This window comes from Bombus affinis, chromosome 2 (genome assembly GCF_024516045.1).
Source record: "Bombus affinis isolate iyBomAffi1 chromosome 2, iyBomAffi1.2, whole genome shotgun sequence".
Lineage (NCBI taxonomy): Eukaryota > Metazoa > Arthropoda > Insecta > Hymenoptera > Apidae > Bombus > Bombus affinis.
In genome coordinates this window covers 13,150,671-13,164,780 of record NC_066345.1, presented here as the reverse complement: position 1 = coordinate 13,164,780, position 14,110 = coordinate 13,150,671, and the positions used below count along the sequence as shown (strand labels likewise).

Below are 14,110 nucleotides of genomic sequence, written 5' to 3'. Positions count from 1 at the left end.
GTTATTTCAGTTTTGTGTATCGAGAAGAATTTGTTTGACAGTAGAGATAATTTTAATTGTAATTATTTAAATTATGCTACTGTTGTAATAGTAATTATTACGCGAAAGAAAATGGTAATAAATTTTCTAACATCTTATGTATTGTAAGAACAATTAGTAATTAAAATTTTTATTTACAATCATACTGTATCGTATCCTTACTATACGTAAGTGTCACACTCGAAACTGAGAAGTCAACGAAGTCGTGGCCACCGTCGTCGTCGAGTGTCAAAAAGGGTCGGGGGAAGAACAGGTTCGTGGTCGATAGGTAGAATCGGATTACGTATCGAATCGAACCCTTTCAATTCCAATTAATTGAGAAATAATTAGCAGAGTCGTGCGTGCACGATGTGACACGATGGCAGAGGAAGAGAAAGAGAGAAAGTCGATGCACCGGAGGGTAGGAGCAACGAGGAGGGTGGAACAAAGGGTGACACGGAACGTTTGTCCCGGACGTCACCGGTTCGCCGGTATTATCCTCTCAAATTGGTTATTTTCGGTAAATACCGTTTTGAAAAGCCAATAACGCTGTTTCCCCATTGTGAGATCTCACCCCGCTAGCCTCGATATATTTACGATTTTACCCCCCTCGCGACTCTTCACAGGGGTGTTCCCAAAGGTGAAACCTACAAAAGTAATCCTGAAAACGGCACAGGTGATGCCGCTGCTTTTCACTGGGAAAAAAAATATCGACGACTCCCCGTGGAACGTAAGGTAGCAGGGAAAAATCGCGCCAGGTAGAAAACTACCCTTTTCGTGATTGATGGTGGTTTCGTAGATAAAGTAGATTTTTGCTGATATAGTAAAGTACGGTTACTTGTTTCAAGTCTTAAACTTCAACGTCTCAAAATTCGATCTTGAATTTTGCAGAATAATTAAATTTGTTGCGTATTATGACGAGATATCAATTAGTTTTTAATATAATAATCAATGAACGAGAAAATATCTCTCATAAAACATAGCTTTTCTAGGAATATACGAAAAATGTTAAATCTTCTTTGGAATTTTCTTTCGTAGATACGATGTTAAAAAGCAGAATTTGATAATATAAGTTGATTGAAAAAAATTGCAAGTAGAAAGTTGTGTTAACGCAACGTTGGATCCTAAATAACCCTCGATTTCTTCGTGGCGATCGAATGAGTTCGCGTTGCCAAATTCGATGTGTATTGAGAAAAGAGGAAGAGAGAGAGAGGGAGATGCTGAAGAGCAGGTCGAAAGTGCGGAAGCCAATTTTTCGAGTGGAGGGTGCCGACGAGAACGAGACTGGGTACAGATAAAGGGATGCTCTTGCTGCGTTGACGAGCAGCGAAGTCAGGTTCTGTCGCTGACGGCGACTTTCTCATTGGGTGTTCACAAGTGGTTATAGCGTGTTTCAGGAACTGTTTTTGTATTCAGGGAAACTGGAAGTGGGGTTGGGGAGGTGGGAAGTTGAAAATGTTTGCAGTTTCCGAGGGTCGATAGGTTGGAGGTTGGAGATATGTGTTTAATTGTGAGACAATGGCTGTTGTCAAATGGGGTGGAATGGTTAATTTTCCAAATTAAAAAGTAAAAAAGATTATTTGAAGGAAAGATAGGTTTATAATTTGATAAATTATAAAAGCTGATTAAAATTATTTTATGATTCGCTAGGGGCGAGTTTTGCTTATCTAACAGAAATTCGTAAAAATTTTATGTAGGTATACGAACTATACAAAATTAAATTTTTTAATTCATTGCGTTCTTTTTACTTCAAAATATACTATCCAAATAATTTACGAATAAAGAAGATGCATTCTTCGAACAACCCTTTAAATTTTATGAATCACACAATCAGTTAAAGACTTCATCCATATGATCACCCTCTTTCAACAACCAAACTTGCAAACACTGACAAGATTAAATCCAGTGCAATCTTAATCCGCGTCCCACTAAACTCATTAAAATCTCACGACTCTCCCGCGAGACGTGGTCGGAAAGGAAGTCGACGGCCGTGGAAGAAAATGCAAGAAACGTCTAAAAGCGAGAAAGAGAAAGAAACAGTGAGAACGAAAGAGTGGCACGTGAAATTGTGCACGCCGACGCGGCACGAAACGCGCGACGACGACGACGCCGAGATGGAAGAGGAGGCGACGCGGGGTGATGTGAAAGCAAACAGACGATAGACGTAGAAAGAGAGGAAGCGAGAGGGCGCGAGAAAAGTGAGAACGAGGAGAAAGAGGGCTCAAGGTAAACCTCCCCCGGGGCGTCGGCCTTGAACTACATTTTTAATTGCGACTTCCTCGCGCTCTTCGCCCTGCTGTTCCTCCAGACGATAAAAACAAAGGAGAAACAGTTTTCTGTCGGCGGTGCCGCGCCGCCAACCACCGGCCCACCCCCTTATTCCTTTCGCCCCGTTAACCCCCTCCAGAGGCAGCGTTACCAACGGGGGCCAACTTCCAACCACCCCCCCTCTTTTCTCTCTTCCGCATCCGCCAGCACCCGCTCCACCTCTTCTCTAACTCCTACTCCTACAACTTCCTCTCCTCCGACTGCAACCTCCACCCCTTTTCTCCGTGCAACAAGTAGCGCGTTCATTTAAGACGTGTCGGCGTTCTTTTGTTCGTTTTAAAAAGGCAAAGCACCGACGAAGTTCCTCTTTAAGGGGGTTGGAACTGTCTCCAACCACCACGTTCGCGAAATCTGTCCGTGAGATGAAATTGCGAGGCAGAGACACGTTACGAGTTGTTCTGTCGCCTCCGCAAGATGGTTAGTTAGATAGGATGTGAACGAGGGGTTGACGGAAGTTTTGTGGATTTCCATTGAATTTTCCATTTGGTGGATTTGGGTAATTGGTGCTTTGCAGCTGGTAAGGATAATTCGTTGTTGATATTGCTAGTTTGGAGTGTTGTGGTCGTTGAGATTCGAGGGGTGGTTTGTTGGTTTCGTTCGAAACGATAGTATACAACAGTGGAACTGAGAGTGGATGATTGATTGTAAATGTTCGATTGGAGAAACGTCAAATGGGATAGTATGGCGGATAATAGATCGCAGTACGGTTAAGAAGCTGATTCTTGTAAAATAGAAAATATAAAGAGATTACATAACCTTAAATTACGATGTATACAAGATATGTATATATAGACGATTGGATACATTTCTTTAACTATTTAATAAAATTTTGTTTGAATAAATTGTTATCCTTTGTTCTTTCATTCGTTCATTAGTCAATTGCAATTCTTTTTTCTTTGATATTATACTTACGTATGGCATTCGTGAGTCGTTATTTGCATGAAATCCGTAATTCTTCTAATTCCCCAATATCCTCATTCTCATCCCCTGCCAATACACCAAACCTCTAATATACTATCTCTTCTCAAATTTCATTCACGAATGTATCAAAATTCACAGACTACCCTACCTATCCTAAAACTTTGATTTTACAATACCTAAGCATTCAAGTCTTCCAAAAGGAATCTTTCACGCTCCAAAATAGGAAGCTTGGAAGACAGCAGCAGGCAACCTGACCTTTCTCATCGGATGACATATGGTTGCCTCGCTTCCTATATCCGCCTAGTTAGCGCACACACGGTGTTACGGAGACGCGTATACAAACTTCGCGTGGAAAAGGATGCGAGGAAGGTCCCAGCATCCCATTCAGCCCCATTCAATGGACCATCTCGCTTCGTTAACCAGTCTGTCGCATTTTTTATCCATCACCTATATATGTATACATAGATACGGAGCCAACCCTTTTTCTCGCAATTTGAATACATTGTACCCCCGGCCGACATACATATGTATATCCGACCGATACTTTTGGTTCTTCTGATTCACCCTCTCTCCCCTTCATAGGGTGCCCTGGCAATCATTGTACAGAATATACGAAATAAGTTGAAAATGTAGAACAAAATTTTGTCATACGACGCATGGTTTTCGAAGAAATCGAGTTTAGACATCTGTTAAGTATATTTGAACTTTTGTCGAATTCCAGACTCGAGAAGAGTGAATAATTAATTGGACGTTATTCTACGCGCGAAAATGAGTCGGCAATATGGAATAAATTTTTTTCATAGGACATTTTGTTTATGGGAAAATAATTTGAAAATAAAATAATCAATATAATAAATATAAAATAATAATAATGAAATAATTTGAAAATTTATCATGCGCGGATTCTTTAAGTTCTTTAATTCTTAATTAACGCATTCGCTGCGAGACGTAATTGGCGAAATGGACAACTATTACAATTAAATATAATTGCAGAAAATGTATTAGGCACGTTCAAACTCTATTTTCTTAAAAGTCAGTACTCAAGCGGACAAATTTTGCCCTACATTTTTCACTTATTTTCGCAAATTTCACTTATTTTCATAAAATTATAATATTTCTTCAGAAGGAAAGAAAATAGATTTAGATTTCAAGTATACCTGAAGAACTTTTACCTCGATTTTCTCGGAAATGAAACGTTATATAAAAAAAGTTATATTTTATGTCAATTTTCGACTTGCCTTTTGCAGAGAAAGTATTACAGAATTGCCTCTTTGACGATTATTGCTGGGATTGCTGGGACACCCTGTATATTCCTAGGTACCCCTAGTTTCATCTCAGTCTGTTTCATTCGTTCTTCCACGTCGATTCCCTCGCACGCGTATCGCAGTTTCTACCTGGCTAACCCTACGGGGGGTTTTGTGTCGTAGCTTGACCGAGTTTCTCGTCTCTGCTTTCTCTGCTCCTTTCTTTCTACCTTCCTCCCCTACACGCAACCTTCAATAAACGTGGTCCCCACGTACGGGCCGATTCTTCGACAATGCTTCTGATTTTGATTTATATGACACGAACGACAGCTTCGAATCACCGAAGGGTGCACTGCCACGGAAATTATAAATTCATGTCCCCCACCCCTTAAACGCGAGCTGGCGTTTCGCTTCGGGTGATTTGCGTTCCGCGATCCAACGCGTGTCTTCTTCATCCCCCTAACGTGATTCTGTACGTGAACTAGGTTCAACGTTCATTCACTCTGTTTTGCCTTTTACGAGCCTTTGTCCCATCTGTTGATCGATCGTGACGCTGCGTGGATTCGCAAAATGCGTGTATATGGTCCTTGAAATACGTGAATGGGAAATGCGAGGGTTCGATGCGCTGCTTTGGTTTGTTGGAAGAGCGAACAAAACCGATACGAGAGAACGTGCAGTTACAGGATTTGGATTAGCTCGTTTTTGATTACGGTGACTTGTTGATGATTTGGCTATAGCTTTCATTTTTAAAACAAAAAACTCCCTAATTTTCTCAGGTGTTCTGGAAAAGCTCACATTTGTCGACCTAGCAGATTCTTGATTTCCGACTCTATCGTAATCTATAAATCCTATTTAATACGGGAAACTCCTTTACTAATCCCTGTTACAAAGAAAATAATCTTTAATCCTCTCGCTCTTAATTCGAAAAATTCAAAAGCAGTTCTCCTTAACGATTCTCCAGCTCCAATTTATATTAATTAATAAATAATTCACCTGAAGGGTAAAATTTTCTTCTTAGTTTGCATGTAGTAGCTTCATCGTTGATGATTCGATGGTTAGTGGTGCAACATTCAGGGAACTGGTTGGCGCCAAAGGGAGGCGACCCGACGGGGGCGTAAACGGAGGTGGGTTTCGCATGATCGGGAAACGGAACGCAGAAACGCGCTTCGAAATTAACCGCGTGCATAATTCTACACGTCGACTCGACGTCACTAGATCCGATTTGGCCTGATTTGTCCCTATAGACAGGGAACTTACGTGGATGTAATCCCAACTCGAAAGCCTGTCCTTCGTCTCATCTCGATACTTCGTGGGTCGCTGTCTCTCCGCGCGGATGCTACTCCATCAATAACTGATACTCGTCTCGTAGCTAAGGATCCTGAGTGCTTCATAGTACCCTCCTGACACACATAAGCGGAAACAGCCGCACCTAACCGTTCCAACGCGAGATTCTGCGCCCCGGATGCACTTTGTGCCGCTACTCTACTCCGCTACGTGGGCTAATTTTCATGATAGTCGCTCTGGATAGAGAGGATTTGCGACAGGATCGAGATAGAGCGATTTTCGTGTCGCGGTAGAGAACTTCGTAATGCGACTGATATTTTCGTTGCTCAAGTAATTAGTAGACATTATGTAATTTGTATTTTTTTGAGGGGGGGGGGGGGAGAGGATTTTAATTTCGGAGTTTTGTATTATGATTTCGTGGTACTTTTCCTTTTTCAGTTGCATCTTTTACTGATATATCTTCTGAAACTTTTTGGGGTGGATCAGTTTAATTATTGAAGATTAATGGAATAATTAGGGATTCGAAAGCAAATGTAATTAAAAAAAAAGTAAGGTAAAAGATAGTTTAGATATTATAAAATATAGTACGACTTACGACTAATCAATGATTGTGATATCATACAATGGCATACATATAATGTAAATGTATAATGCTATGTATTGTAGTATAAATAATAGTAATTATACGTAGGTATAAAATCATAGAATATATATTGGATAAGACAAGTAAAATGTGCAGTTCGATTTATTCTACACATCCGACTTATTCAACCACTGGCTCCTTCCAATCATACGTTTAAAGATTTCACACGGACAACACACAATCCTGCCACGTGTCACCACGCATTTCAGTCTCCATGTGCATTCTTAGAAACCCTCCCTCTCTTGCAGCCGATATTCTGACATAGATATTTCATCTTTTCCACTCCGTGCTCAAGCACTCGTCAGCCTTGCTACATCCACAAGTTACTCAATTACATATCACAGTATTTGTTTCTTGAGAAAAGATGATCTGACATGAAGAAATCACGATAATTTACACTCAAATTGCACAATTGTTATTTATCGATAAGAGTGAAGAAATACAACTTAAATTATAATTTGCAAAACTTTTAATTTCCATCCAAAGGACGTTTCATGTAAAGAAACTCGTCGCAGATTACATTTAACCTCACACAGGCAATTCAAGAATCATTTCGCAATACATATCCTAATACACAGAACAGCAAACCATCTAAAAAGGTTTCAATCTTCTTCAATCCCTCTTCAATTCAATAATTCACGAAATCAATCGTGCCGATTGATCGTATTCTTCCACTGGAAAAGAAATTTATTTCGAATGGTAATAGTTAAAGTCTCGTTGAGAAACCGCGGCGGGTTCGATATTACACAAATATTTAATACACCTTCGAAAGCTGTATTAAGGAATTTCAGAAGCTTGTTCTCAAGAAGAATCATCCTGATTTTCAGACTGGTAACGTCACGTAACGAATCTCGAAATGGGAAAAGGGCCAGAGGATCCGTGGTTGAAGGGTGTCGCAGCTCTCACGGCTTTCCGACGGCTGTCGTAGCGAAAGGGTTACATGAAAACTCCTCGTCTCGACGACAAAGGGGGTCTTATCTCGAATTTCTAAAGTCCTACCTTCCTGTCTCTCGCAACGCTCGACGTTCCTTCACCCCTTAGTTACCTCGGCCCTTTTCATCCCCGCGCAAACCTTTCACGGGAGGATTCCTCGCTTGAGATATCGTTCGTTATTAGCGGTGTTTCATACGGTACAGCGGTGTATCCTGATATTTTTTTCCCTTCTTTCTCACAGAGGTATGCTGTCTTTTAAAGGATCGCAACGTGAAGAAGAACGGTACCGACGAGTGCGAAACGCCAGGGGAGTTCGCGATGCAAGAAAAAGTCGCTTCGGGTGAAGATGCTGGTTAATGAGTTCGAATGTAAGTAATTTCAACATGATCTGTTTCTTTGTGAAGAAGGATATTAATTTTAGAGATTGAGTTGAGCAGAGTTGAGTGGATTATCTTATAATGAGTTGAGTTATTTGATTAATTTATTACGGTCACATCTTGGTTGTAAATAGGTATGATGAATATACAGTGGCTATAAAAAGTATGTGCACATAGTCCTCTTTCGCAATAAAATACTTTTTATCATATTCTACATTTCATTTTCACAGTATCAAAATTTTATAGTTATATGAAGCTACATGATTTATAAAAGAATTACTTTACAAAAAAAATCACTTGTACTGTGAAATTATTCTACTCAAGTGTGAGATTGTATAGATAAGTTGAATTTATTAACTTCTACCATCGTCTAGGAAAAGATAATGCATACTGAGGTACGTCAATTTTTATATAAATTAATAATCCATGTAGTATGTATCTTATATGATCTGATATCATTCAGTGTCTCTGAATGCAATCTTGAAATCGTTTAACATACTTATAATTGATACAAGGTTTCCTGGAAACGAAAAAGTATTAAGTTTAGAAATTATTCTCTGACATACAAAGTATCTAAAATAATTGAAATCAGGGTTTCTCTCCATTCACCATTTTACTCAAAGTATTTCATGATCCAGCGCTAATATATCGCAGTATTAGATACAATCATCTCTAAACAACATCTACATATGCAAACGTCTCGATAACAGCGATGCTTAGCTATCATTTGCACGAAGTATACGATAAACACTCCCTTTCCACCAAGAATTTAAAGACAGCCGCAAGATGGAAATAGGGGAAAAGGAGAATCACGTCTCGCGTGAAATTCAGTGCACGTAATAAATTCACGGAGAAAGTTGTCGCAGTAAAAGTAAAAGAGCGGAATGGGGTAGGAGGGGTTTGGAAGGAGTAACCACGTGCTAAGAGTCGCTGAACGAACGAACGGGTCCGCTTAAATAACGCGTCGTGGTGCGCTGGATCCCGGTGAATAGCGCGAAGTAGTTAGAAAAATGTCTTACTTAAGAGAGAAAGTTCGTCGACCGGGGATCGTTGCGACGACGACGACGACGACGACGACCCTGGCCCAGAAACAAAGGCGGGAAGAAGAAGCTTGTGAATAATTCAAGTGCGCGCGAAATGAGGAAAGAGTTCGCCGTTGAAAAGTTTTCTCGAGGAATTTTACGCGGCCTGCTTTTCTTTGATCGCCGTGCGCGCCCTTGAAAACTCTTCGCAGGAAGCCGTCTCTTAATTGAACTGCCGCCCCCTCGAAGGCCTTTAAAGACGTTCCCTCGTTACCTATCTCGAATCGATTCTCATCGACGTCGCACAAGTAATTTGTACCTTTGAAACGCGATAAAAAACGTTTTAATTTTCTTCGCCGTATAATTTGATACGCACAGTGAACCTTAAGATTCGAATACCAATGTTCAAGAGATTATTATTGCTTTATATATTCGTTTATAATAACTTGACTCGATCGATTGTTTTTTAATTCTATTCTAGTTGGTATATGTATTCTAGTTAGTAAAAACATGAATTTTATTCATACAATGTTGTATAAATGATAAACTACATAATAGCGAAATATGTTTATTAAATTAAAAGAAATTAAAAATAGTAAAAAGATTTCACTTCTTTCGTTGTATTCATAAAAACATCAATTTCCATGAGTAGCTTCAGTCAGTCAGATAATAAACACTTGTAGATAATCCATGAGTTGAAAATTTATAGAATGTACATAATATGCAGAAGTATATGAATCATCTAAACCAAAATACTTGACATTAAATATCAATAATATTTAATACTTACAATAAATTTCTATGTTCCATTTTCTTAATTATGTGTCGTCTACAAAAATATAAAACTGCATAAAAATCCGCGATCTACTTATCATCACCAAACCTTTCCACTTCAACCAAATCAACACCCAACTTCTCTCTTTCTTACGCGACACTACATCAAACACGAGAAGCAAAGCATTCGCCAGGACCTACCTCAAGAACTCGCTCGAAAGGGAGGAAAGGGTTTAGAGCTCGACGACGTCGGCGTAACCGTAAAATTCACGGTCCACAGGGGGGAGGGGATTCGTGTCTGGTTATGTTAGTCGAAGGGAAAGGTAACGGCCGAGAAAAGGCCCGGTGGAGAGGAGAGGGACAACACGGGGTCCCTAAAAACAAAAGGCAACGCGGGGGCAAATTATGGATTCAAACGGCCGTCTTTTGTCTTTTCATGTTTATTTCTTTGTTTTACCGTCGTCGGTATTGTTTCAGCGGAGCGACAGAAAGCCAAAGGGGTTGCGTTGGGGGGTGGAAGGTCAGGCTTTGCCTTTGTGGGAACTACGGTAGCTTTGTTATTCCTCCAGCTTTTTTCTCTGTCCGCGAGCCTCTCCTTTCTTTCTTCCTCTTGTTTCACCGGCTGACCCGTGCCGCTGTTTTTCCTTTCCCTTCTTTCTTTTCTCATGTTTCTCCCTTTTTCTTCACCCTTTTGTATTCTTGAAACGCGCGTCGTGCGTCGTGGCAACTGACAGCAGCGGCGGAGTTCGATCGCTCGTTCATGGACCTCGGGAGGTCGTACCGGCTGCTCTCCGTGAAACGTTTCGCTATTATTCGCTGCAATTGCGATCGCTTCTCGTTAGTTCAATGAGACCGTTTTTTGGAACCGCTGCAAGCCCGTTCTTTTCGATGTCTTCTTTGCTTTTGTACGAATCATGATGGGTTGCTACCTATTGGTTTATTACGTTAAACGTTAAACGTTTATTACGTTTCACATAACCTTTGTAGAAGATCTTATTTCTATAGTGGAAATATTCCTATATCGGTTCTTGGTATTAATACCGACGGGAATATAAAAGATTTGATTTTGATTTTATCGAACATACGCACTTTAGAGATATATAAGCCTTTTATCGTATAAAATGATACAATTTTTGTCCCTGTTAGTTTCACGTCAAAGCGCAAGTATAATGATGCGGTGAATGATAAATTAGGCAGCTATAAAATTATTTAATACAATTATTTAATCTTATAATGTAGTATCAAGTACGAAGGACGGAGTCTTGCAAAACTAGTGGTACCATTTATTGAGCGTGTATATGATATATTATACTAATACATAATTTAAGTATAATGTATCTTTAAGATTACAAATTACCGAGATCTATTACAGACCTCTCATTCTCTTTTACAATTTACTACACATTTAAAATATATTCTTACTTGAAAGAATAAATTTTCACATACCAATTTCTCTACTTCCCTTACAGTTTACCATGCACCTGAAAACTGATTTAAAACCCACGACTCTTTTCATTTCTGTTATATTCAATATCTCCGAATCCCGTCATATATTCCAAACTACTAGGAGAAATTCCTCAATGTACACGCAATATGCTCATCCTCTCGATCAAATCGCAAGTAGGCCAACTAAAATTCCACGTAAATCGAGACGATCGAAACCGAATGAATTTTGCATGGATTCTCGACTACTTCGAGGATGCTGAACGATCGTCCGCGAAAACGATAGCTGGACGGTTATTTCGAGTCGATTAAATGACTCGATTACTCGGCGGACTGTCGTCCTCTATGCTCTTAGGTTGTAGGAATGAATCTTTTACTGGAACAGAACGTGGAACGTCGAAACGAAAGGGATGGAGAGGAAACATCTTACTGTGCACGAAATTTGCACGCGCAAACGACCCACCTCATAGTGGTAAACTGACAACGAACGTGACGTCGTTTAAAGATTCACGAGAATCGACGAACCTTTGAACCGGAAGAATCGGGAAAATTCTCGGGATTTTCGACAGGGGAGAAATGTCATTTTCGGCCACCGCCAGGACGAAGACCTTTATCGAGACGAAGATTAATTTTCGATCGTCCAAAGATCCTCAGATAGCCACGTAAAATTTGTTAGACGTTATAAAGGAGTCATTAGTTTGTGAAATTTATGAACAGTTTTAAAAAGGTCACAAATTTGTCAAATTTGTGGGTAGTCATAAGTTATTAAGGAGTCGGCGATTTATGAAATTTCTCAAATTTATTGGAGAGTAATGCGAAATTTACGAAGAGGTTGGGAATTTGTGAAATATATGAGAAGATTATGAAGAAATCATAAAACTTGTTAAAAATTGTTATAAATTTCATGCTTCTTATATCAAAAATAACTGACATAATAAGTCCAGTACGTCGTTACAATGCACAAGAGAATCATCAAAGTTTTCAAGCTATTTCTTCTCTTTTTCTCTTTTTAATTTTCGGGTAAAATTACTCTCACCCAAGTCACATAATAATTTAACAAGAACGATCATTAAAACAGCTTTAAAGTTTCGTCCGAAGGAGATTCCCTAATTCACTTTAAACTTCAAAAATATCGACAGCAACTCGTTCCCTGTTCGACAAGAATTCTGAAGAAGAGAAAGCAGCTTTCCAGTGAAATTACATCGATTAATCTCCCAGAAAATCTCACTCCTTATTTACCAAGGCGAGCTCGACATAATAGACAGCAGGAGCGAAGAATGCGGAACGAGCTGGTTACTTGATCCAAGAACCTTTGAATTAATCGAGGGAGGCTTAAATAGAGCAATAATTGAATGTTCATAGCACTATTAAGCCGCCAACTAGAATCTCAATTACCATATATCCTCCCCCCAATCCCACAATAAACACATTATACATCAATCAAATAATCATACGCTACTATAAAATAATAACTATACATCATATCTATAAAAATATCCAAAATTTATCGATTTCTATGTCTAATAGTTCATCTGGCATGGCATATTATTAAGGAACAATGTTTTTCCCCAAACAATATATATTCATTGCAGAAAAAAGACGGTAGGAACTTAGTATACTCTTGTTTCATAAATATAGAGCTAGCACATTTAATATGTAAAGAATGTAAAGAATATTTGATCGTTAGAAATTTCGTTTCTCTAATTGCAAGTGGAATGTGTCATACGTTGTCAGACAAATAGCAAATTGCCTTTGGTTGTCCAAACCATAGGCGTTCGAGTATGTATAGCCATTATTTAATTAATTTAATTTATTACTACACCATATCATAGAATAATCTAGTATTTTCATTCGACTAGAATATCATTGAAAACGATATTGAAATGATATTGACGATAATGATTTATGTGCTTGGTTACCTATGTATTTATTCTAAATTTTGAAGTACTATATCAACCAATTTGCGGACAAACATTTAAAACGTTTATCGAAATAACGAAGACGCAAAGATAGAATATCGAGGCTTACTAATATAATAAATAATCGATTGTTTGACTACTTTTATGATCGCTGCGGAATATATACTTGCACCAAATATTTTGTAGCTTCTACGTAAATTTACAGAATTGTCTTAAACTTTACTTACATAATCACTACGGTGCTCGTGAAATTTCAAAATGTTTCGTTAATTGATTATTTTCATAAAAGATTTCTACTGGTGTTCGAATACATTTATAAGCAACTCTATTTTTCACTGATAGCGTACATCAAACAATTAATCAGCCCCATTCCTCTTCCCTCAACTTCGCCAAACAGCTACCTTGTGTCTCGACCGGAGTCGTTCCATCGCTCGAACAATCTCTATTCCGCGCGACTCAACGCGGTAACGCCGTCGGAAACGAGACGTCTCTGTGCTCCTCGTTCTACCGCCTCTCGCCAACCCACCCCCCGTTGGTGAAACGAGGTCCGTGAAAAACCAGACGCCGCCGCTTACTTTCGAAATTTCCTTGCACGCTGGTCAGGCACACGACCTTCTCTCTCTCGGTCGTCGAGGGATCGTCGACGAGGGTTGAAGGGACACGTTCGGGGGTAGGGACGCGGTACATAGAAAAGGACACTCTCAGTTGAACGAACATTGGATAAAAAGAGATAGACTGGGAGGTAGAACAGGAATGGGTGAAGCGAAGGGTGGCAGAGCGGGTTGGCGCGGCGCGGCGGTCGGCAAGGACCACGAGATCAATATGTATGTTGGGGGATGTGGACCACGTGGGTCGGGGGTGGCCAGCAACTGGCGGCTGCTGATTGGCCAACGGCCACCCCATGGCCACGCCCACTCCCACACACGCTGTCTTAAAGCCTCGACGAAGCGGCAGCCACCCTATATACCTTGGTGAACAGCCACCGCAAAAGCAGAGGGACGCTGGGGGTGGCTGGATGCACGATGCCAACACTCTCTACCCCGCTAACACTGTTACCGAATTCGGTGGAATCATCGAAAATTGAAAACCGGCTTGGCTTGTCCTTTCCTTTTCTCTTTCTAGTTATCGACGAATTTTCTGGGAAACAACCAACCCCCCGCGCTTCCCCTTTTGAGTTTATAGCGGTGTAATCTGATTAAACGGA

At 39.9% G+C, this 14,110-nt stretch overlaps 2 long non-coding RNA genes across 2 annotated transcripts in view; one reads left to right on the top strand and one right to left on the bottom strand.

The window, feature by feature from the left end:
• Nucleotides 1–6,320: 6,320 nt before the first annotated feature.
• Nucleotides 6,321–14,110, top strand: part of LOC126927350 (uncharacterized) — a 33,300-nt gene continuing 25,510 nt past the window's right edge. Inside the window, exon 1 of the long non-coding RNA XR_007715406.1 lies at nucleotides 6,321–7,739. This is a non-coding gene — a long non-coding RNA (uncharacterized LOC126927350). The remainder of the gene's footprint in view (nucleotides 7,740–14,110) is intronic.
• LOC126927365 (uncharacterized) lies at nucleotides 10,078–13,493 on the bottom strand. The gene is made up of 2 exons (XR_007715418.1): nucleotides 13,134–13,493; nucleotides 10,078–10,473 (listed from the first exon to the last, which is right to left on the bottom strand). It is a non-coding gene; the product is annotated as an uncharacterized LOC126927365 (long non-coding RNA).